This window comes from Acomys russatus, chromosome 6 (genome assembly GCF_903995435.1).
Source record: "Acomys russatus chromosome 6, mAcoRus1.1, whole genome shotgun sequence".
In the NCBI taxonomy this organism is placed as follows: domain Eukaryota; kingdom Metazoa; phylum Chordata; class Mammalia; order Rodentia; family Muridae; genus Acomys; species Acomys russatus.
The window spans coordinates 70502719-70527106 of NC_067142.1; positions in this window are offsets into that span (position 1 = coordinate 70502719).

Consider the following 24388-nt stretch of genomic DNA (forward strand, 5'->3'; position numbering starts at 1 on the left):
CTTCTGCTTGTTGGATAACTGAGGCATGAAAAACCACCTCATTCTCTTTCCCCCCCCAAGGTAAGATCTGCCCTGGTTCTCACATCATGTCTTCAACACTGTGGTTTGTATACTCAAACCCTGAGCCGATATGATCCCTTCTCCCTTGAATTGCATCTTCTCCAGCATTTGGTTGCAACAATGAGGAACACAACTAACACATATAGATTTTTTAACCATTATGCCCACCTCAGCTACTATTCTATCACATTCTTCTGTCAACTCAACTTATTCAGAGCTTATTAAGCCTCCTGTTTCTTCCTTTTTGACTTCGTTGTCCCATGGCCTCATTCTATGTTATTGTAGCTACTTATTTCTCCAAACTACGAGCATTTGTCTGTCCCCATTTTTGTGATCTCTGATTCCACCCAACAACTGTGTTGGCCAGATTCTCATTGCTATTAGCTAACCATAGCACAGGGAGGAAAGGGTTGTTATGGCTTCCGGTTTTGAAATCTCCAGCCCATGATCAGCAGCTTCTGGTGGTTTGGACCTGTGGTGAGACAACAGAAATGTACTGAGGTGTAAAGGCATCCACCCTGTGCTAGGAAGCAAAAGAGGAAAGGAAGTGAAGACCAGGCTTCTAATATGCCCTGACAGAAGCAATTTAAAGTGAGAAATGGTTTATTTGGCTCGTAATTCCAGGTTAGAATCAGTCATTGTAGGGAAGTCAAGGCAAAAACTGGAAGCAGCTATTCATATTCACAGTCAAGAAGAAACAGAGCTAATGTCTTTGTACTTCATGTTCAACTAGCTTTCTCTTTTCTGCGCAGTCCAGAACCCCAAGGCAGTGAATGGAGCTACCCACCTTAGGCTGTGTTCCCCAACACCGATTAATGTCATCAAGACAACCTCTTGCAGACATGCCTCTAAACCAACAATCTCTCCCTGAGACTCTGTTCCCAGGTGATTCTAGCTTGTGACAGGTTGACAATGGCTCAGTGATTAAGAGCACTGACTGCTCTTCCAGAGGTCCTGAGTTCAATTCCCAGCAGCCACATGGTGGCTTACAACCATCTATAATGTGATCTGATGCCCTCTTCTTGCCTGCAGGTGTACAAGCAGGCAATGCACTGTATACATAATAAATAAATAATTTTTTAAAAACTACTCACCCTAATCATCTTTAAGAGCATTTAGTGACCTAAGGACTTCCCAGAAGGCCCCTCCTCATAAAGGATTTTACCACCTTAAATAGGCACCACCTTGAGGAGCAAGCCTTTAACACATAGACCTTTGGAGGACAGTTAAGATCCAAAATGTAGCAGCAACCAAGCCACAGTTTGTAAAAGTAATTTTTATTCTCCTGGCCCAGTTATTGTCTGGGAGTCTTACTGCCTCCTTCTGCTAACCTGGGCCTAGTCCTGGAAGCGTCTAGCCTCCATACAATCTAACCTAGGCCTAGAATATTTTCAGCTTCTGAGACTTATTCCTTAATAAGCTCACCCTTATTTGTACTTTCTGAGCTCTGGGCTACCTGGTTCCACTCAGCTCTTTTAGCTCAAACTCTTCTCCTAGCTGACTTATTTAATCTGGCTTCTCTCTCAGCCCCTGAATTGCTCTGCTTGGCCTCAAACTAACTCAACCATCTGCTCTACTCCTCTGGCTTCTCATTTTCTGGCTCATTCCATCTTTACCTGAGTTCTCTCTCTCTCTGCAACCCATCTCTATATTACTGTCCTCATAAAACTACCTCCTCTCTCTGTAAAACTGCCTCCTAAATAGCTTCCTTTTTCTCTCTCTTCTCATAAGAATTGGGCGTATTCTATTCTGTCAAATCTTCTCTGATTCATCACCTTTTCTGCCACTCAATTAGATATCACTTTCAAACATTGGTGCTTCCTTCTACAAACTTCATTCGGGATTAAAGAATTGTACCACGATGCCTGGACCTAAACTTTTCCTTACCCAATACTTGCTGTATATCATGCTGCCCTTTAACTCAGATCTATTTGCCTCTGTCTCCAGGATTAAAGGCGTGTTTGTATTCCAGCCAGATCACGCAGACATACAAGTTCTTTGGATGTGATCTCTTGCCAGAACAGCCATGTCCTGAGTTAAAATTCCTCTACAACAGTTTGTATTTTACATATCATATTTAATAAATCATAAGCAAGAATTTACATAATAACTCAACTTTAGAGGACCAAGCAAGGAAGGGCTCTCTGTTTCCCCTGAGCAAGGGCTGTAGAAGGTGACATTCAGTCTAGAGATGGTGCAAATGCCCAAGGAAGTCATGTGAAACCAGGCTCCTTCTACCTCCTGCTCTTTCATCTTAGCATGTGGCTTCCTCTTAATGATCTCCAAGTGAGTCCTCTGCCCCCAGGGACTGGCTCTAAACCAACAAAACAGACAAAAGATGAGGAATGAAGGGCAAGTGCTGCCTGGCCCTACCATCTATCTACCCATCTATCTTTCTGTCCTTGTTTCTTTCTTTTTTTCCGTGTTGGTTTTTTTTTTCTATTTATCTATCATTTATCTGTTTGTTTATCTTATAAAAACAAAAGCCCCAAAGTTCCTTCCATTGATTTCAATTATTTCTTCTCGATCAGCGTGCTTTGTTTAGCCATTCCTAGTGACAAGGAAGTCTGAGCAGGAGACTGGTAAGTGGCCACAAACAGTGCCATTTTAAAACAAGTCAGAGCCTCTTTACTAACAGACAAGGAGAGAACGGTCATTGGGCCGTTACACAGGACACCTTTGGCTACTCAACTCTCATGCACACCCAGTACCTGTCCCCCAAAAGAATAACTCCAAAGCCTGCTTTAGTTGCTTTGTTAATCTTTTCAGAATAGGTATAGCCCTCTGGTGGTTTGAATGGCCTCATAGACTCTATATTTGAATGTTTAATCAACAGAGAATGGCACCATTTGAGGACTAGGAAGTGTTGCCTTGTTGGAAGAAGTGAATTGCTATGGGTAGGCTTTGAAGTTTCAAATGCCTATTCCCAGGCTATGTCTCTCTCACTCTGCCTGTAGCCTGTGGACCAAGATGTGAAGCTCTCAGCTACTACTCCAGTGCCATGCCTGCCTGTTTCCCACCATGAGGATAATGGACTAACTTTCTGAAACTGTAAGTACGCCCCCAAATAAATACCTTCTTTCTAGGAGTTGCCTTGGTCATGGTGTCTCATCACAGAAATAGAACAATAACTAAGGCAAGCGCTTGCATTAGATGAATGATCAGTCACATACAGTAGTAACTCCTTAACTGAAAACACACTCTAGTCCCTCAGCACAATCAATGCTTGATGGTTCTAAGATGGAGCAGGTCAAGCTGCCTCGCACCTACTGTAGTGATTTAGATTTGTTTGAGAGTGTCTCCCAAGGTTCTATGTGTTGAAATTTAATATCCACTATGAGGCATCACAGTAGTAGGAATTGGAGGCAGCTGTGGTGGTGCAGACCTACAATGCTAGCTCTTGAGATAGGGGGACAGGATGATCAAGAAGTCAAGGCCAAGCTCAGATAAACAAAAAATTGCTGGCCAGTTTTGGTTATGGGTTATCTAAAAAAAAAAAAAAATTGAGTAAAAGTTTATCCTACTATGGTGTTTAAAGGTAGACCCTTTGTCAGGTGACTAGGGTTAGGGTTAGAGAAGACCATAAGACAGACAAAGATTAAAGTAGACAGACATGAATGTTCAGGCTCGTGCTGTGAGGTGCTCTGTGCTGTCTTCTTACATATCACATGACATGGGCTCTTGACTCCCAGCACTGTGAGTGAAGCTTCTTTTCTTTATAAAGTCTTAGCCTGTGGCATTTCAGTAATGCAGAGAGGCTGACCGGGTCCCTCTCCAGAAGGAAGAACAGCAGAGGGTAGGATAGAGCTGATGCCAGGGTGAATGTCTGGCCTTGCGATGCAAGGAAAGTCAGTATTCTTGTACTCCCTCCTGAGAAGCTGTCCCCAGGATAACCACAATGACATCCTCAGGTCCTGCTCCCAGAGCATCCTGACCTATTGTCACCCTTATCCACACATGAAAGAGGTATTGTGGGAAAACATTTGCTTTGGGGTCAACACATAATCTTAGACCAGTTCTATTACTCTGAATTTGGAGTAAAGGATGTCACTAAAGTTTTCTTCTTTAAATATTTTATTATAGTTGTATTTATTTAGTGTATGTGAAGTGGAGGGAAACACATGAACCACGGTACACAAGTGGAGGTTAGAATACAACATGCAGGCGCCAGTTCTCGCTTTCCTCCATGGAAATCTCAGGGATTGAACTACTCAATAGTCAGCCTTGATGGTAAGCACCTGTCTGGCTTGGTTTGTATTGTCAACTTGACACCAAGAGTCACCTAGGGAGATGGAGGGAACCTCAAGTTGAAGCATTGCCTGGATGATATTGGTCTCTGGGGAATTGTCTTAAGAGTTGATTGATATGCAAAGGCCACGCCTACTATGAGCAGAACCACCCTTGGGTGGATAGTTCTATGTTATATGAAAAAGTTGACCGAACACAAGGGAACAGTTAAACAGATCCTCCATTTTTTTTTCCTTTTGGTTCCCTCCCTAATGTCTTCCAATGATAGATCATGATCGAGAAATATAAACTTTCTCCTCCCCAAGTTGCTTTTGGTTGTGGTATTTATCACAGCAACAGAGAAGCTGATGTTGCCCATCACCCTGGCTAACCCTATGGATTTAAAAAGTTATAGGTTCCTTCTAGTCTTTGGCAATACAGTTCCCCCTAAGGAGCTTCTAGAAGTTCTTGGTTTGGGATAGTTGCTGGAGACCAATAAATTCTCTGTGCGAATAACCACTGGCAAATATTGAATCTGGAATGGTATTTAGAGTAAAGGTTCCTCTTCTTTTCTGGCCGATCTCTTGTCTTTGCCCAGTTCCTTGTTTCATAGCTCAACAGCTAACACCTTGAGGCCATTCCAAGTAATGATGAGGAAGATGTCAAGTGCAATGCAAAGTTGTATCTGTTTAAAGAAATCTTAAGAGACTGGGTAGAAAGTCTATGGTGCCAACCAGTGAGCCTGCAGACCAGCTGTCACTCTTCCTGTCTGCTTAGAAAGGCAAGAACCAATTGCTTTGTCAAATTCCCCAGAACCTAAAAGTAAACAATTCTCAGTGGATTTTAAACACAAGCTGGAGGTAAAGGACACATCTCCCACTTCTGCTTGCAGACCATCTAACCCTCATCTGAGTTCAGATCTGTAAAGCAGAAAAAACAAAACAAAACAAAATTCCGAAGTCATATGGCAAGGGACTGGATTTTTCCTACCTCTTGTTTTAATCACAAAGCTGTCATGGCACAAGGTTTCCATCCCAAGAACAGCGGGTGACAAAATGACCCTCTACATGCACACGTGTAGCTTTGAACCTGCACCTGAACACACACACACACAGACAGACAGGAAATAACAAGTCAGGTTCTCTGAAGCCATGTGCTGTCTCCCTCAGCCAGGATAGTAAACTCCCTGCCAAGCACTTCTTCTGGCTACTAAATCTCCATTGCAAGATCATGGCTTCCAGGTTTTAAATAGGTCCAGGGAAGCAGAAGAACATGCCTGCCGGAGGTAGTAGCAGGACTCCTTCCAGCAGGCCCCATGGGCTTTTTCAGTTGAACCCCCACTGTGTGAATCTGAGAGAACACGTTCCTCCTTCATACTGTCCCATTCACCCAAGAAACTTTTGTGACACCTTGGGTATATAGGTATATAAAATAAGTGTACAAACCAAGCATTTTACTCACAATGATTCATAAAAAACTTTCTTTAAAACAATCTTCGGGAATATATATAACTACCATTTATTAAAGGTGAAAGCAATTTACACACCACTGAACTAGATGAGTTTACATTATGAATTAACTCCTGGCTGAATATCAATGTTTTTATTTTATCATCACCAAACTGATAATAACGCTTTACATAAATACATGGTAACAAATGGGAGAAGAATATTTTGAGTCTTGCAATAATTTTTCTTAAACTAAGCATTCTAACATAATATAGTCCAAAGATAAACACTGATACACATAGGCTAAAAAATAATCATAGAAAAATAGTGTTTGTTTTCCATTATGTGGCTATAAGGGGAGGAAATTTTATTTGTACAGGGAAAACACTGCAATTTATAACAGGAATCTGAGCCTGAGTGTTCCAGTCACCGTCCTCTGGTGTTGAGCACATTCAGCACAAAGTTGAGCGCTCAGAACCACAGCTGAAACACTGGCCAGTGCTGCCAAAAAAACAACTCAGATTCATAAAACACATCTGATTTTTGCATTGGTTTTTGGTTATTATGCATTCAGAAACCTTTGGCTATTGCAAATTATTCATGACCCCACATTCAGTTAAGCAGCCTCACATGGGGTCATGGCTCAGCTTAAGAAGCCATGCTCTCCAGATAGGAGGAAAAGAATCCCGTAAGAAGGCAAAAGAAACACACCCACGTCCACTGTTAGTGGCCCTGCAAAAACACCAAGCTAACAGCCATAACATATAAGCAGAGAATCTGGTGCAGACCCATGCAAGGCCCATACTTGTGCCAGATTTTTCAAATAATTAAGCAAGTTGTCCAATTAAACTTGAATTTCAAATAAGTGATACTTAATATTTACTACCAAAAAGAGGAGGAGGAGGAGGAGGAGGAGGAGGAGGAGGAGGAGGAGAAGAAGAAGAAGAAGAAGAAGAAGAAGAAGAAGAAGAAGAAGAAGAAGAAGAAGAAGAAGCAGCTATGCTCTAGGCTGTGACATTTGCTGTCTTTGGAAATGAAACATGTCCTCCCATTGGGCTGTGTGGTTGGTTTTGAGGCAGCATCTTTCCTTGTAGTCCCAGGACAGCCTGTAACTCATGATTATCCCACCTTACCCTCTGAGCTGCTGGGATCACTGAAATGTCACCCCAGCTTTCCAGACACGTGCTCCTGACTTGAAATATTGTCAGCTCCTATAATCAAAAGTTAGTGCCAGTTCATGGGGTCAGTGTAAGCCACGCTAGACCAAATCTCAGCTTTAGGAAGAGTTGGATGCAAACTGGCCCACCTCCTACCACCCACTTGCTGATGAGCTATTGGCAATTTTTAGCTCTTGCAAGAGGAAGCGTCTGTTTTCTCTAAAATATAGCCCTCTATAAGTCAACCACATTCCAGTGGAAAACCACATATCTACGAATGTTTAGGCAACACAGATTTGCCTTAAAGGGAAGAAAAGAAAAGAAAAAAGGGATATAAAATTGCATGGGAAGGAAAGAGGGTAGATCTGGGAAGAGCTGGAGGATGCAGGGGATTATGATCAAAACAAATATGAAATTTTCTAAGAACTAATACAATATTTTAATGTGAAACTTAAAAAAAACAAGCAGTTTGAAAATCTATTATAATAACATTACATTCCACATAAGGGCTAGGACTAGAAGCAGATATATTCTATAAAATAGTTATCTGGGCCAGAGTTTTTATGTTGTATATACGAAGAGATAAATAGATAATAAATAGAAAATTATATGTAATATAGTGTTATAATTGGGACCATGAGTGTCTCCAAGAGCTCATGTATTAAAGCCTTCCATTTTGAATGTACGTTGAAGTTTTACATTTTATACGTAATGAAAAAAAAATAGAATCATTAATTTTATTTCTAAAGCAAATCTTCCCATGAGGTGGAGAATGGAAAGATGTATTTTTAAGAAAACCAACTTCAGACCCAAAGGGGACAGGAGCTCCACAAGAAAACCAATGGAGCTAACAAATTTGGGCCTGGGGTAGGGGTGGGCAGTGGAGACTGATGCACCAAACAAGGACCATGCATGGAGAGGACCTAGACCCCCTACTGATAGACAGCTCAGTCTCCATAGGGGTCTCCTAGTCAAAGGAACAGGGGATGTCCCTGCCATGGACTCTGTCGCCTGCTCTTCAGTCACTTCCCCCTGGCGTGGTACCTTACCGTACCACAGAAGAGGATGCAGGCAGTTCTGATGAGAATCGATACACTGAGGTCAATTGGTAGGGGACAGGTACTTTCCCTCTCTAAGGACTCGGGGAAGGGAATAGGGGGTAAGAGGGAGGGAGGGTGGGACCAAGAGGAGATGAGGGTGGGGATCTATGATTGGGATGGAAAGTGAATAAATTTTTTAAAATAAATTTAAATGTAAAAAACAAAACAAAACAAAACCAACCTCAGAGTAAAACTGAGATTGTAGACTGAGCTTCCCCAATCCAAAGCCACACTTCCTGGTCTAAGTGCCCTCTCTGCCCTTTGGTCTTCAGAGCCTCCCTTGATTAATGATAGGTCAGATTTAACTACGACCTTGTCAAATTCAATCTGACTTCAACCTAATGAGATGTGGGGAACACACAGCTACAAATTTGTTCTGAACCTGCCTCCGTCTATTAGAAGCATAGTGACCTTTTAAACATAAGTCAATCACTATTTGGCTGAAGAACCTCCATGGCTCCCTATTTCAGTAAATCAAAATGAAAAACTCTTCCAACATCAATCAGGCACCCATCCCCACGTTACTACCTCTCCTAGTATTATAGCTCTTTCCCACCATAGGCCTCCGCCCCCTAGTCCCACCAGCATCCATGGAGAGTCTTCTGCCAGGCTGCTGCCCTCATGCCCTCCTCTCATCTTCCATCTGTCATCTTCTCAGTTACCATTTATCTGTCTACCCCGTGCTGCGATGATGACTGGTGTCAATACAGGAGCGAAGATTTCTTCCTTCCTTTCTTCCTTCCTTCCTTTTAATTCAAGTATTCTGAATACTTTCCCTGACATTATTAGTAATTACCCAATAAGGATTTGTCAAATGAACACATGAAGAAAGGAAAAAATATGTGCAATATTTATTATAACTTATTAAATTGAATCAGAAAAGTAAAGTGAGACATAGCCTTAATTATTTTGAGTTCTGAAGCCTTGATGTCACACGTCTGTACATTAGAGTTAACTGTTGTCACTGCTATAACCAAATAGCAGCTCAGAGGAGGGAGGGATTGTTTGAGCTCCTGCTTTGAGGGCACTGACCCTCTGCTGGGAAAGTCAGAGCAATGGAGATGTGAGGGACAGAGAGAGGAAGATGCTGGTGTTGTGTTCACTACCTCTCCCCCTCCCCCTCTCTCCACCCGAACTCCCCCCACCCCCATTCAGTCCAGGAACCCAGCCCTTGCATGGAGCCACCACGAGAAGGAATCAGGGCCCAAACCTAAGAGCAGCCAAAGTGAGAAACTTTCAGATGCTATCCCGAGCCTGGAAGCAGAAGCCAGACAGATGTCTATGGATTAGCAAGGTCAAGGAACAAGATTTGAGGAGGCTGGTGGTGGCCCCTGGGAAGAAGGAAGATCTTTGCAAACTCAGAGCTGCCATGCCCGGCAGCTGAGCTGAGGGCAGGATGCATACACCTGAGTCCGCTGGATGGACAGCAGCCCCGTCAGATGGACAGCAGACCTTCTGGTTTAACCAGACTCTCTCCTGGCAGTCTGGGAACTATTGGTTTTCCTTACAGGCTTCTTACACTCTGAAGGTTTTTGGCTGGGAAACTGGACAGTGAGGCGGGGACTGAGGAGCGGGGCTTCTCTTCCTGTTCACACTGGAAGAGTGATTACTTCATAGGCTGAAGCCAGCAGAAAAATTAAAGTGAAAATATAGTATTTTTTTTAAAAATAGAGTCAGTTGGAAGCAATGTTCCACTGTTTCCATGGATACGATGAGCAATCAACTGCCAGTCGGTAAAGGAGTGTTTATTGAGTGAATCCCTCAAGATGTGCAACCCCACCCTCTCCACACACACAGCCCTTCAGACATTATGCCTCTGAATTTCCCATGCTAAGTGATCTAAAAGTCTCCCCCACTCGCTTTGAGACAAGGTATAATTATATCTACCTTGTCCAGGCAAGCCTGGAACTCACTATGTAACCAAGACTGGCCTAAACTGACTCCCAGCAATTGCCCTGCGTCTGCTTCTCAAGTGCCAGGATTACAGGCACAAGCCAGCATGCCTTCTCTTCTCTTCAACAGGGTCTTACCATGTAGCCCAGGCTGATCCAAATTTGCAGTCCTCGTTCCTCAGTCTTCAGTGATAGAATTGCAGCTGTGTGCTGCCCCTAAGCACATTTCTTTTCTGAAATACTTTACATTTTGTACCTAACTTTGTATATTAGTCACAGACAGAATCTTAAGCAGTACAAAAGATCTCCAAAATTTCCTCTGCAAAAAATATTTGTACATTTAACATCTACTTAGTTAATAGGCCGTGTGTGTGTGTGTGTGTGTGTGTGTGTGTGTGTGCGCGTGCGCGCGCCAATGACTGATGACATACACCATTACAGTGCCATCCAGCACAGTCCTACACTTTGCCCATTCACTGGTCCCTCTTTCTCCCTGAAGTCTTTGTAAGTACTGATGCTTCTACCCTCTCCATCATTTCTGTTTTGCAGGCTGGCAAGCCTGTGGATTCTTTTCACAGGGAGCCTTGACCTAAGCGTCTCACTTAACAACAGGCATTTCGATTTTAATCATGACTTCATAGTTTTTTTTTTTTAATCCCTGAATGTCATGCCATCTTAAGAACACTATGATTTATTCATTCAACCAGTGAGGATTGTATTGGTTGGTTCCAACTTTGTCCATTGGGAGTGTGGCTTCAGTAGACATTTATGTGCAGGCTTTTATGAAAATTTAAAAAAAAAAAAAACACTTCAATTCCTTTGCTACCCGAGAGAGCAATTGACAGGTCATATGGGAGGAATGTTCAGTTTTGAAAACACCGTCAGTTATCTTCCCAAGCGCATTGCCATCTGCATGCATTCCCACAGTAGCGAATCCCCTTTGGTGTGCTTCCTGACCATCAGGTAGTGTTCTCCCAGCTTGGCCGCAAATTCCTGTTCCCTCTCCTTCAGCCTCGCAAGTGTGGGAACTACAGGCATGTCCACCACGCCCAGCTGGAGTTCTCAGCTTTATAAAGCTCAGCACAATCATGGATGTGTAATGATGTATCATTTCATTGCTAGTTTCATTTGCACTTTTCCAATAAAACACAATCTTTTCATAAATGTATTTGCTGTCTATTTCAGTGCTGTACTCTTCTGTCCATTTTGAAAGCAGGTTTACTTGTTTCCTTCCCTGCTGAGTTTTGAGAGTTCTCTCTGTATCTGAGATACAATCCTTTATCAGCTACATTTTAGCAAATATTTTCCAGAGGTTGGTTGTTTCCATTTCTGAGTTGTCTCTCCCAAGGCAGGAGTTTTAAACTTGAACAACCTCTAGCATTCCCATTTTTATTGGATGGATCATACTTTTGGTGTTTTATCTAAAATGGCTTTGCCAAGCCCCATGTAATCTAGATTTCCTTTTACATAATTGCCCGTGCCTGGTATCGTTTTATGCTTCACACATGGGTCTGAGGCAATGGTTCTCAACCTTCCTAATGCAGCAACCTTTTCCTAAAGTTCCTTATGTTGTGGTGACGGCCCAACCATAAAATTATTTCATTGCTACTTCCTAACTATAACTTTGCTATTGTTATGAATCATAACGTAGATATGTAGGATATCTGATATGCAAATCCCTGGGTGTTACATCCCACAGGTTGAGAACCACGTGTCTAAGACATGCTGATGTCCTTGGCTAAGGTTTTCACTCCGAGGCAGTTGGGGAGATGCTCACATAATTTCATGCTTTTCTTCATGGGAATTGATACTCTCAAGGCCACCTAGTTTAACATTAGGTAAATGAGACTGGACACTCGTCTACAAAATGGAATTTCAAGCTTAATTTCCAGTAAAAGCTATTTTTCCAGTGACCAATGGATTAAGATCTATAGGAACATTTTTTTTTCTTACAGATTAAATCAACAGATGGTTGTGAAACAGTGCCAAGAAGTGAAACAAGTCTCATTTCACCAGGGTCACCTAGTAACCCGGATGCTTCCCCACTCTTATTCTGTGGTCCACTTCCTAGTCAATACATATTCTCAAACCCTTCATAATAATGTCTCCCCACGCCCCATTCTTCACATCCTTGTGTATTGTACTCTGATTCTAGTGACCTGGAAGTCCCTGGGGGTCTACCTAGAGGAAGAAGCCAGGAGCCGAGCTTACCATCACTCTAATGTCATGTCACAGGTGATGCCATTTCCACGAGAAGCAGGGAATGCAAAATGCTATAAAAACAGCTCCACACTCTCCCCTCCCCTTTGTGGTTTTCCAGTGAGAGAAGCTGCTGAGACTGTCTCCTGCAGGCATTGCCCTTTGATGAGTGGGATGCAAGAGGTCATCTCTAGAGCAGATCCCCTTCAAGATGCTGAGACCTTCTTGCCACTCGGAGCATAGCACTGAATTACTGCCTCTGCTGGGCATCACTGGAGGGGGCTAATTGCTTTCCAAAACTCAATTACCTTACTACATTACAAAGTATTTATTTTGCTCTAGCAATTAGATGCTTTGGATTGTGGGAGTTAAAATTCCAGTAGTCATAAAGAAACTTTTCTTATTTATAAGCAGACTCTTAGATGGATAAGTCCTAGAGTTTAATGTAGGACAGAATGTTCCTACATTTTTATTACTGGCATTAATATCAATTTAAAATCAGAGATGTTGTCTTATGCAATGAGACAATTGATTGATACCATGTTTCTTTAGTAGAGAGTGTTTTATTTGAGACACCAGCGGCCTGTAAAGCCGACTTATGGTTTACTAATTTTTATTGGTATTGATACCTGAAGACCTTTCTTGTTTGAAAATATGCTTAAACATACATGGAAGCAGAAACAACCAGCTTCAGCAATTGCAGATGCATCATGACTCTAGTTTTATTTTGTTGACAATTATCTACCCATTTCTCTTTTTATAGCTCTCATTTCTGGGCGCAATTTCTTGAGAATTTATGCAATAAGATTTGCCGGCCATGCTGCACAATAGAGTCAATTGTAGATTTTTACAAACCTAATGTTTAAATATTTCTATCACTTGCCTTGCATTCATTTGACATCTACCTTTCCTCTGCATGTCTGTGCAGCTGTAATATGCTTTCTGTCTGTAGGTTTTCATCTTCTGCATATTTTACATGAATGTAATCGCACAATATGTAGTGTTTTGCATCAAGCTTCTTTCCCTTAGCAGGCTGCTCTCAAGGTGCATTCATCCTAGACCATGGCTCACTAGCATGTTATTTTTGTTGCTAAAAAGTAGTCTTCCAGTGAGAGTGGTGATGCATGCTTTTAACCCCAGCCCTCAAGGAGGTGGAACCAGGCGGATCACTGTGCATTCGAGGTCAGCCTGACCTACAAAGCGAGTCCAGGACAGCCAAGGCTACACAGAGAAACCCTGTCTCAAAAATAGAACAAACTAACTAAAAAGTAGTCTTCATTATAGGGAATCCTACAGTTTCATTTATTCATTTGTCCATTCACCCATCAACTAACTTACCATTGTTTCTAATTATGACTGCTATGAAATGATAATACTATAAAGTTTCATATATGATTCTTTTTGTGGACACTTTTTCCATCTATTATCCTAAAAGTGGAAATATTTTATCATATAAATAAGACACATTTACCTATTTAAGACACACTCAGGTTACCTCCCAAAGCACTGCTTACACTTTATAACCAGTCATAAATTTAATACACAGTGTTCTTGTCTTTGTTCTCGATATTTTCCAATACTCTTCATGAATTATTCTTTGCCCAATGGGTAACCCTAAAGCATGTTTTTAAAGTTTCTAAATATCTAGGGAGCGCTCAACAGTTATTTATTGTCAGCATTTTCATTGATGAGTCTCCATTTTGGCCACTATTCGCTGCCAAACATGCTTCTCTGATCAAGGCTGAGAAGTGCAGGAACACGGATGTAGACGTAAGTATCTAGAAAGTAGTTTAACTACATATTCATTTAACAAAACAACGGTAGTAAATTCTGCCGTAGGGCCTGTGTCAGCCATAGGTACATGTTATTGATGCAGTCTGAAGTAACGGCATGTATTCCATCATATGGTGCCTCAGACCGAGTCAGGAAGAGATGAGTTACCCTCGGACCAGTATTTCACCACTGGACATATCTTCCCAATTAGTTCAAACCTGCAGTTTGCGGAGTCCACCACAGGTAAGGTCATTGCTGACTTTTCTCCTCCAGCATCCTGCATCGGCCCTCCCAACACTATCAACACCAGCCGCTAGGTAGGAAGCTTCCAGCTCAATTTCAGAGAGATCTTTCTGTGTCTTCCACTTAAGGTGTTTAGTGTCCTTAGGAATAGGTTTTTGCTATGTACCTCTGTGGACAACCAAGAATATTCTATGGTACATAAGTTTTCAGGGTTTTATGTCTTTGGGGGGAATCCCTAGTGAATAAATCACAAGCAAGTAATTCTTGGCATTGGGGTTTTGGTTTAAAAATCCATGACTTCTTGGAACTGAATCATCCACACATGCAGAATACTCCCATTGGAGCTTGTTTTTTTTAAACCAGTTTTTTTTTTTTTTTTTTTTTTTTTTGTTACCTTACAATGTAGTAGATTTTATATGGCATAATTAGTTTGAGTTAACCCTTCTAACCACCACCACCTCTCTCCTACTCCTTCACCCAAGTCCCCACTTCAACCTTCCTCCTGTATACCCCACCACATCTACTGTCATATTACAGGGAGTTTACCACCACCTCTCCATCTAGACCTCTTCCGTTGCTCCACTCTAGGCTTCCTGGCTCCTTATAGACACCTACTCCAACCTTAACACAGAAATCTAAAATTCCAGTATACTTTGATATACATATATATGATACATATACACACACACACACACACACACACATCATATGAGAGATGATATATGTGTAACCTCTGCCACCTGACATCTGGGTTACCTTGTAAGTATATTATTTCCCAGTTCTAAGCATTTTTCTACGTGTTTCATAATTTTACTTTTCTTTAGTACTGAGTAGAATTCCACTATGTAGTATATGTGTCTATCCAGCCATCAACTAATGGGCATCTAGGATACTTTCATGTCTTCTCTTTTATGAGTAAAGCAACAATAAATATGGGTGCTTTGGCTATATGCCCAAGAGTGGTAGAGTCAGATAATATGGAAGTTCTATTTTTAGCTTTTTGAGAAACCTCCATACTGGTTGCCACAGTGACAGCAACGGTTTACATCCTCACCGGCAGTGTACAAGGTTTTGCTTTAGTTACCTCCTCACTAACCTTTGTTGTCATTTGTTTCTTGATAGCGGCCATATCACAAGGGTGAGCAGAATCCCAAAAGAGTTTTGATTCACATTCCCCCTGGAATCTAAGGACAGTAGACACTTTCTAAAACATATGTTAGTCCTGTATTTCTTCTTTTGAGAACTGTTCAATATCATAGACCACTTACAGTAGGGACCATTTGTTTACTTGATGTTTAGATTTTTACTCCATTTCTATATATTTTAGTGCTAATCCTCTATTGGGTGTACAACCAGGAAAAGTTTTTTCCCCATTCTGTAGGCTGTTTCACTCTATTGACTACTTTCTTTATTGTAAAAAGCTTCTTTAATTGCATAAGTTTCATTTGTCAGTAGCTGGTCTTGTTTCCTGGGCAACTACTCACATATAACTATATCCTATACTGTACTCCCAATTTTTTTCCTCTAGAAATTTCAGCGTTTCAGATCTTACACTGGGAGTGTGTATTGAGATATGTCCCCTTTACCCTTGCTCTCTCCTGGGGTCTTTTTATGAAGGGATGTTGGATTTGTTAATGGTCTGTTCTGCAACTATTGAGATCATGTGATTTCTGCTTGACTCCATTGATTTGCTTTTCTTTCTTTCTTTCTTTCTTTCTTTCGTTCTTTCTTTCTTCCTTCCTTCCTTCCTACCTTCCCTTCCTTCCTTCATTCCTTCCTTCTTCCCTCCTGAGATATGATCTTGCTATGTATCCCCAGCTAGCCTGGAACTTAGCAGCCCAGGTCAGCTTCACATACATTCTTCCTTGGCCCCTTCTTCCTACGATCTAGGAGCACAGGTATGTGCTACAGTACCCAGCCAGGGGCAATTCTGTGGCTTTTGCAAAACAGGTCCATAAAGGGGGTCAGCTTCTTTTTCACTTAAAAATTGTAAGTTTTATAATTATGATTCCTGTTGAGAGATAGGGCACGCATATGCTATGGCAGTATGGAGGTCAGAGAACAATTTTCAGGAGTTGATTCTCTCTTTCCACCATGTGTTCCAGAAACAAGTTACATCTGTAGGCTTGCTCTGCAAACATTTCTATGCACTAAGGCATCTCACCAGCGAGCTTTCTTGACAGAGTGATTAGCTGGGTCATTGACTCAAAACTAAGATTATTAAGCAATAGCTTGCAGGCAATTAAATATATTTCTTTTTACCTAAGGTGCTGTTTTTCTTTCCTAGATCCTTAAAAAAGTAAATTCTATTTAAATAATCTTTCACATTGACACCAATAATTTAGTTCATGCATTTAAGAGTCAAGAAAGACCACGAAAGTGGGGTTCACACATTCGATCTGTGAGGGTAGAAAGTAACTGGAAAAATTAAAAAAAGAAAGAAAAAAGAAACTAACTGGAGATGATGAGGTTATCAGACAGAAATGCTTGCAGTGTTATGGTTGGTGATGCAACAAAACAGAAGACAGCTGGTGTTCTTCGCAACTTTCTTTGAAATTGTAAACATAGCCAGGCATGGTGGCTCAGGTAGATAATACTAATAGTCTAATGACTGAGACAATGGGATTGCTGTGAGCTTTAGAATAGCCTGGGTTGTACAGAGTAGAACCAGAGGGAGGGGGAGGGAGAGGAGGAGAAGGAGAGAGAGAGAGGGAAAGAAGCAAGGAAAGAGGAAGGAAAACAAGAATGAAAACAGGAACAGAGGACACATCACAAGATCCCATCCCCTATGATACTGCCACTTAAATTTAGTTAGTCCTCTCTCCTCAGAGACTCCCTGGAAACACGCGCATAGACATGCCCAGAAATGTATCCCGTTGGACATTCCAAAGGCAGCCAAGTTGCTAATGAAAGTTTACTATCATGAGTGCTGTAGGAATGGTCTCTCTGGGAAACAGGGTTTGTTTCAGTCAGTTGTGACACAATATACTGAGCTCTGATAGTCTCAATGTCCTCCAAACTCAGCTATATCCTTGCAAACAGTTATGTATGCACATTATTACCAATGAGTCTATTAAAGGGAGAGAAATTTGACCTTCTGACATGTGACATTCTAGACTTTGGGGCTAGCTACCATGAATATTCTTCTAATAAGAACCACTTTAAGGCACAAAAGTGTAAGGAGAAATGTCCTGATGTGTAGCTGACATAGCATCATGACTTGACAGTATGCTTAACCAGTAGAAAGACTCCATTCAGTTGTCTTCTTGGTCACTTTTATCTCACTGACCTGGGGAAGTGGCAGGCACCAGGCTCTCGGGATAGGGAAAAGCTGAGCTGATTAAAATGATGTTTTAGCATTAGCCAGGCTTTGGACACATAAACGGGGATGGGGGTGAGGTTGTGGCTCATGGCTTCAATGCACTGCTCTCCACTGACTATTGTGTGTTATTGTCCTTGCTGACATGCTTGCACCTCACTTGTGGAATAACACCTGAGTTTAATAAGTGTCTGAGCTACCCAAACACAGAGAAGATCACTCCGTGGTCACACTCATACCTTGAAATAGAGTGGAGAAAGACTGGGCAAATGAACAGATAAGGAAGAAAGGGCCCTGGGCTACAAGACAGGGTCAACAGACCTACAGCTCCTCTTTAGTATCCAGCAGACGTGTGGCCTAGAATTCTTTTCCACCTGCATAGTCCTCACATTAATAGCCCAGGAGTCCGCTAATGCTACTGTCTCTTTCACTATATTTGCTATTTTTCAACATGTGGAAAGGGAGAAAGAGAAGGAAGAAACTCTAGTTTACTGCGAGTTGTTATTGCATGGTGCCTGTGTTGCATGCTGTGCTCATAGAGTCACGAGATCACATAGAAACTCAACGAGCATGAGTTGTGGCCCTCAAATGGAGAACAGGCTGTTCCTTGTGGGGGGAAAGCATGGTAACAGAACACACTCCCTGCTCCTATGATGAGCCACATAGTCAGTTGCCATGTAGTATTCACAGTGTTGCCTGCTGAAATAGACGAGATAGATGTAGGGGTGCCTTCTAGACTTTGGGCTTCCAAATGTCCAAGGGGATATCATGAGCCACAGATTGGATGTTAAAAGACAAAGACCTATTCAGCCTTCACCTCCAGTGAAGCTTAGGAGCAAGTTACCTTCCTCATGCCTTGAACTCAAGCAAATGGTAAGCATTGAACTCTAAACTGAAGAATAAACACACTTTCACTATTAACCCCTGCTCATCATAGCTGCTCATTATAGCAGCTACTGACCCCAAGCCTCCAAGCTGACCAGCACCCATTGAGGCAGAGCAATGCCTTCGTGGCTCATATTAGCAACTTCCTGTGTCTCAAAGTCTTTCCTGGCCATGCTCCCTTCTGCTGGCACATTGGTTTCAGTGTGCTCTTTCATGAGCTCAGATTTCATTGACTGGTTATGTATTTTTGTCTCCACTGAAACATAAGAACCTTAGAGGAGAGTTATATTTTGTTCCTGTCTTTCAGGAACTTAGGGTAGAGCTGACAAACATAAGAACAAAAGAGAAAATCTTCCCTTCAATAGCATATATATTAAGCATGATAGTGTAGATTAGATTCCATATGACTAACAGTATATATTTGAAAATTTAGAAATAAGTCTCTTCCTCTCAAAATTGGGACATGTTATGTTACAGTACAACAGGGACATACCCAATGTTTGAATAATTTTTTATTTATATTACAACTTTACTTATTAGATGCTTGTATGCTACTGTGTGTGATGTGTGACTTGTGTCACAGCATGCATGAGGAGGTCAGAGGACAACTTGAGAGAGTCACTCCTCATCTTCTTCCATGTGAATCCCAGGGATCAAACTCAAGTTGTCAGGCTTGGTGCCATCTCACTGCTCCACACCTGAACATTTTCTACAAGCATAAAACTCCCTCTAAGCCTTAGAGGGAAAAAGCAAAAAAAGCATCATATAGAATTCACCAATTTGGCCAGTTACAAACATACATTTTTCAATAAGAATCATTGTATTTCCAAATAATGACGTATAGAAAACCCTTGGGCTGTAGGAGGTACCTGATACTAATTAGCTAAAGCTAATCTTTAGAAGCATGGGGCTGACTCAGCCACCCAGGAAGCTATGCTTCCTCCTCAGTGTTGTCATAAAAGTGGCTGTAACTCACAGAACTGTCAGAAAGAAACAGCAGCAGATGTGGACGCTGCTGGCACTCAGGAGAAACTCACTGAACATAAAAGTGTTCACTTCATTTCATTTCTCAACTAGAATGTAAAGTAAGCGTATCTATAACGCTTGTCAGTTTACATTTCAGAATCTTATCTTTGTTGTGTCGATTTAAAAGATGTTTTTTAATATGTGCATATTTGTGTTCATACACTTTCATTTGTATATGTCATGGTCCACATATTTGCACAATAGTAATGAGCCTAAAGTTAGGCATTACAGGCAAAACCATATAAAGGTGTTTGAGTCATCAGTTTGTTATACCCTATAGGTCAGCATGTGCTACATAACTCATTAGTCTATGGATTCCAGCTGAGGCAGCTATCTAAGGTGCATTAGTGGTTAACTAGCCATCTTGGCTTACGTTTCGCCTCATCTGCGAGGTTATCTGAGGCTTACTCTCATAGAAGCCAGCCTGGGACCCAGGTGAGCAAACCCAACATACACATGTATTTTGAAGCTTTCAGTCTTGTTTGCTAATATCCTATTAGCCAACACATCACCCAGGCCAACCCTGATTCAAGGAATAGACAAATGGGTTCCATCTCTTTAGGGAGTGGGAAGGACAGTGGCTACTTTTGAATCTACCACATATAGCCACCAAGAAAGGCAGCACTACATGGGGTCACCCTCTCCAACCCTTTAACCCCCCAAAAAGAGTATAAGCATTGAACTCTAAAGTGAAGAGTAAATAAACTTTTACCATATTAACCCCGGAAAGGAGGAAATTTGTTCATCATTGCAGCCACTGATCCAGAGCCATCAAACTCACCAGCAGGCAGGGAAATGCCTTGGTGACTTAATGAAAGGTTGCACTGCTGTGCTCCCACTGAGCCATAGTTCCCATCCCCATGGAGTGATCCACTGCCCTGCATACACTGCATCCATTGGAGCTGCCATGGGTCTGAGAAAGTGGCTTTTGGGTCATGGCTTACTTATGGGCGTACTCTGAGAGAGTGTCTGTAACAGGGTGAGCTATAGGATGGGACCGGTGCCGAAGTCTAAGCAAGGATGAGATTTCAGTTGAAACTTATCATGTCTGAGAACTAGAAGCCACACACAGAGTGACCCTGAATGGAAGCTACAGTGCCAGCCTTCTGTTCTTGCTACGTCACTGCATCCATCCAGCACTACATCTTTTTAAAATTTATTTTTATTTTTTACATATATATATTTATATTATTATACATATATACAATAAACTACCTAAAAAAAAAAGAATAACCATGACACAATCAGGAATTATATAAATGCTACGTTCTTAGTGTTTTGGCTATTTGTATTTGACAGCCTTGTAGAAAACATCTTTCCTATCTGGGTGCATCTAAAATTCTGAACGTAAATCAATCTCCATCACATCTTGTTATTATCAACTTAAAAAACCTATCTAGACCTAAAACCATCTTAATCCCCAAACAACTAAGCTTCAGTGTAAAACTAAGCCACCTGGTCTTCAACTCCATCATAGACTTGAGAATAATATTGGGTTTCGGGTGACTATTCAGGTAGAAAACTATCTCTGTCATCTTCTCATTTGGAAAGCCACTAACCTGCACTTGTGGCATACTCAGGTAATCAAGTTTATTCCTTCTCAGCACTCCATCTTTTAGACCTCTCCCAGTGAATATGCCTGACTCCTGACACAGTGCTTCTAGTGGACTGAAGGCAACTCTAAGGAAGGGAACTAATGTGAGCTTGTCAATCTTCTACAAGCTTAAAATGCGCTTCCCTTGGCCTGAAGGATGGGTTCCTCCTCTTGGATGAGTTCTCACTAAGTGCCAGTCTTGGGAGCTCTCTTTACTGAGATTATTGTGGGGGTTTGCTTAAATTCAACATAAATCCAACATAACCCAAACACCTGTTCAATGTAGATGACAAAAAATATTATAATCAAGTCAAACAGGCTTACGAACTGAGCTCAGACCCTGAAGGGACATTGCACAGCATAGGTAAAGGATGAAACCATAAAGGGAGGGGGACCGGGGTAGGTTGCAGCATCCTTATTTTGATATAAGAGATGGAGCAAGGGAATTTCTATTAGGACAGGTGTAGGTCCCTGGGCCTAGAAACACAAACTTGTTTGACCCTACCAGCAATATGGAAAAGTTGTCCCTGAGATGTCTGGACTCAGACAACTGTTTACAACAGAAGCTGTTCGGCTATTGGGAAGATCCCAGCTCCCCTGGAACCTGGGACTGTGAACTTAGTTTCTCCCTATGATTAAATGGAGTCTGAAAATGAAATGGTAGTAATTAGAATAGGTTTCGTTGGCTCCTTCCCAACAAGATGAAATCCCTGGAGAGAATGGATTTATCCACTCCAGACAGCTTTTGTTTTTGCAAGCTGATTTCTGGTGTGGATGAACGACTTCTTCAGCCTCTGATATTGTCTTATATTTTTTATGAAGCTGCCAAATTTTTTTGTTGAAAATTCTCATTTACTGTGGAGACAAATTTGATCGGTACCATGAAATTTTAAACATGCACTTACACGTTATCATGTACTAGCAGTGCTCTTTTCTAAATGACCACACCAGTGAGTGGGGAGCCTGGTGTGGCAGAAAGCGTGAAGGTCATGGTCTCTAGTGACTGGGTTTACAGTAAGGGGAGGGAAAGAGGCAACACAGTGGCAGCATGGAAAAAAACTTCCAGTAGAAGGTAAAGGAGTTTTTGTTGTTGTTGTTGGTTGTCTTTTGCAGTGTTTTTGTTTACTTCCTTGGATTTCGCTAAAACTTTTCACCCCACAACAATTTGAACACTCAGTAGGAGACAGAGGTGGAAGGAGATCACTGGGCATGGCAGGAGGCCACCAAGATAACAGAAATGCTAAGACTCTCCTCAAGTCAGGTGCTGGCCAGAGCAACAGCTCTTCTAAATATGGGGACCACAGAGAGACGCAGGCCACACGAACACAGGAAGTAACTTCAGTTCGCTCTCATTCAGAGTCCAGATTCTTCACACCCTCTGTGTCTACATGCTTCTAGCTTTATCCATGGCTAATGAAGAGTGAGAGGTGGTGGTGGCCCAAAGAACCCCTGCAAGAGAATAAACCACCATTCTAGAGTGTGACTATGTTACTAAGGCAGAGATTGGTGCCAGTGGTGCAATGTTGCACAAACAAACACCTTAAAAGACGGAAGAAGCTCTGGCACTGGATAATGGGGAGTGGGTGAAAATGTTTGAAAATGTGTGCTAGAAAAGTCCTATATTGTCATGCACCAGGCAGTGGACACTGGTACAGTCAGAACTTAAGTCTTTAAAGACAATTATTGAAGAAGTCATGATCAGAATATTCACATAAATAGGGACTTCTTCCCCCAAAAAAGGTACTTTCATGAAGATCTTAGGGGGAATGAGGAATGTCTTATTGGAAACAAGAAGATGGGTGGCTCTTATTGCAAAGTCAAAGGATTGTACTGAATTGGGCCTGTGTTCTAGTGCTTTTACTGGCATCAGGATTTGAGGGGTGAAGTAGGACCCTCGGTGGTTAAGAGCACTTGATTCTCTCACGCAGGGTCCAGGTTCAGTTCCCCACACCGATGTCAGGCAGCTTATAGGTAACCGCAACTCTATGTGCAGGGATTCTGACAGCTCTGACTTCTGAGGGAGCTTGCATTCATGTGCACATACCCACCCACACCTATCGACCCACACACATACATACAACTCCAGTGTAGGGAGATTTCTAGGATCCAGGGAAGCAGGGTCACCACTGAAAGTCTCCATTGGATAAAAGCCAACAGAGCCATGGGTCCAGGGACACCACAGAGAGACCTCGCATAGACCATGCTTAGTGAAGAGGTCAGGCCAGAGAAAGCACTAAAACCCAGGCCCGTGGAGCCAACAGCTTATAGTCCTAGGCCCAGAGGGGACTGGGGCCCTAGACTCCAGCCTGAGAAAACTGTAGTGTATGCTGTACTCAGCAAAGCCTTGGGAAGGGGTACCCTGGAGCCAAGGAGCGCCAACCCCTACCCAAGATATCTGAAAGGACAGGCATGGTCAATGATTGCTCTGCCTTGAGATTTAATGTCATTTCATTTATCGGAAGTTAGATTTAATTGACACTGGTTACCCCTTTTCCTTTTAATAGCTTCCATTTGGAATGTTGGTGTTTATCACTTACCAGGATATGTTTGAAGAGTTTAGTTTTCTTGCTATCAGACACACAGTTGGAAAAAAATATTGTCTTACTATTTATCCTGTCTCTGGAGGAAGGCAGGAGATTCCTAACTCAAGAAGCTAACAAAACTCAGAAGAGCTAGGAGGTCATGACACTTAGGAGTCTGGGGGGTGCTGTTCAAAAGGTTTGAAGGTTTGTTAACCCCTTCCTCGGGGTTTTATAGGCAATGGATAATCTCTGGGGTAAAAGAGACCTTCAGCAGGGCAGCTGCACACTGGGCAGGGAGCTCCAGCTATGCAGCTTTTGTGAGTCATCACCCATGCTGAGGTGGGCTTGTTAGTGGTGCAATTGACTGTGAGTCACCTATGCTCATGGTCGAAATGCCAATAAACAAGTGGATTCTCTAACCTACACTTAAGCAAGTTATTCTATAGTCTTTCATCTATGTCCTGTCTGACGAGAACAGCCATCTTTTGTCATGTCTCTCCATGAGAATATATGCAGCAAGGAGGAATTTGCTTTGGGACAAATCACACTTCAAGTTGTGTGTGGCGTGTTTATGTGTGTGTGTGTGAGGGGGGGGAGAGAGAGAGGGAGAGAGAGAGAGAGAGAGAGAGAGAGAGAGAGAGAGAGAGAGAGAGAGAGAGAGAGAAAGGAAGGAAGAAGAAGGAGGAGGAGGAAGGAAAGCAGGAAGGAAGAAGAAGGAGGAGAAAAGGAAAGAAGGAAGGAAGGAAGGAAATTAGGTGAACCAGGCGTGGTGGTGCATGCCTTTAATCCCAGCACTCAGGAGGCAGAGGCAGGTGGATGGATGTGAGTTCAAGGCCAGCCTGGTCTACAAAGAGAGTCTAGGACAGCCAAGGTTACACAGAGAAACCCTGTCTAGAAAAAAAAAAAAAAAGTTGATGCTGGTATCCCCTTTCAGATGGAATGG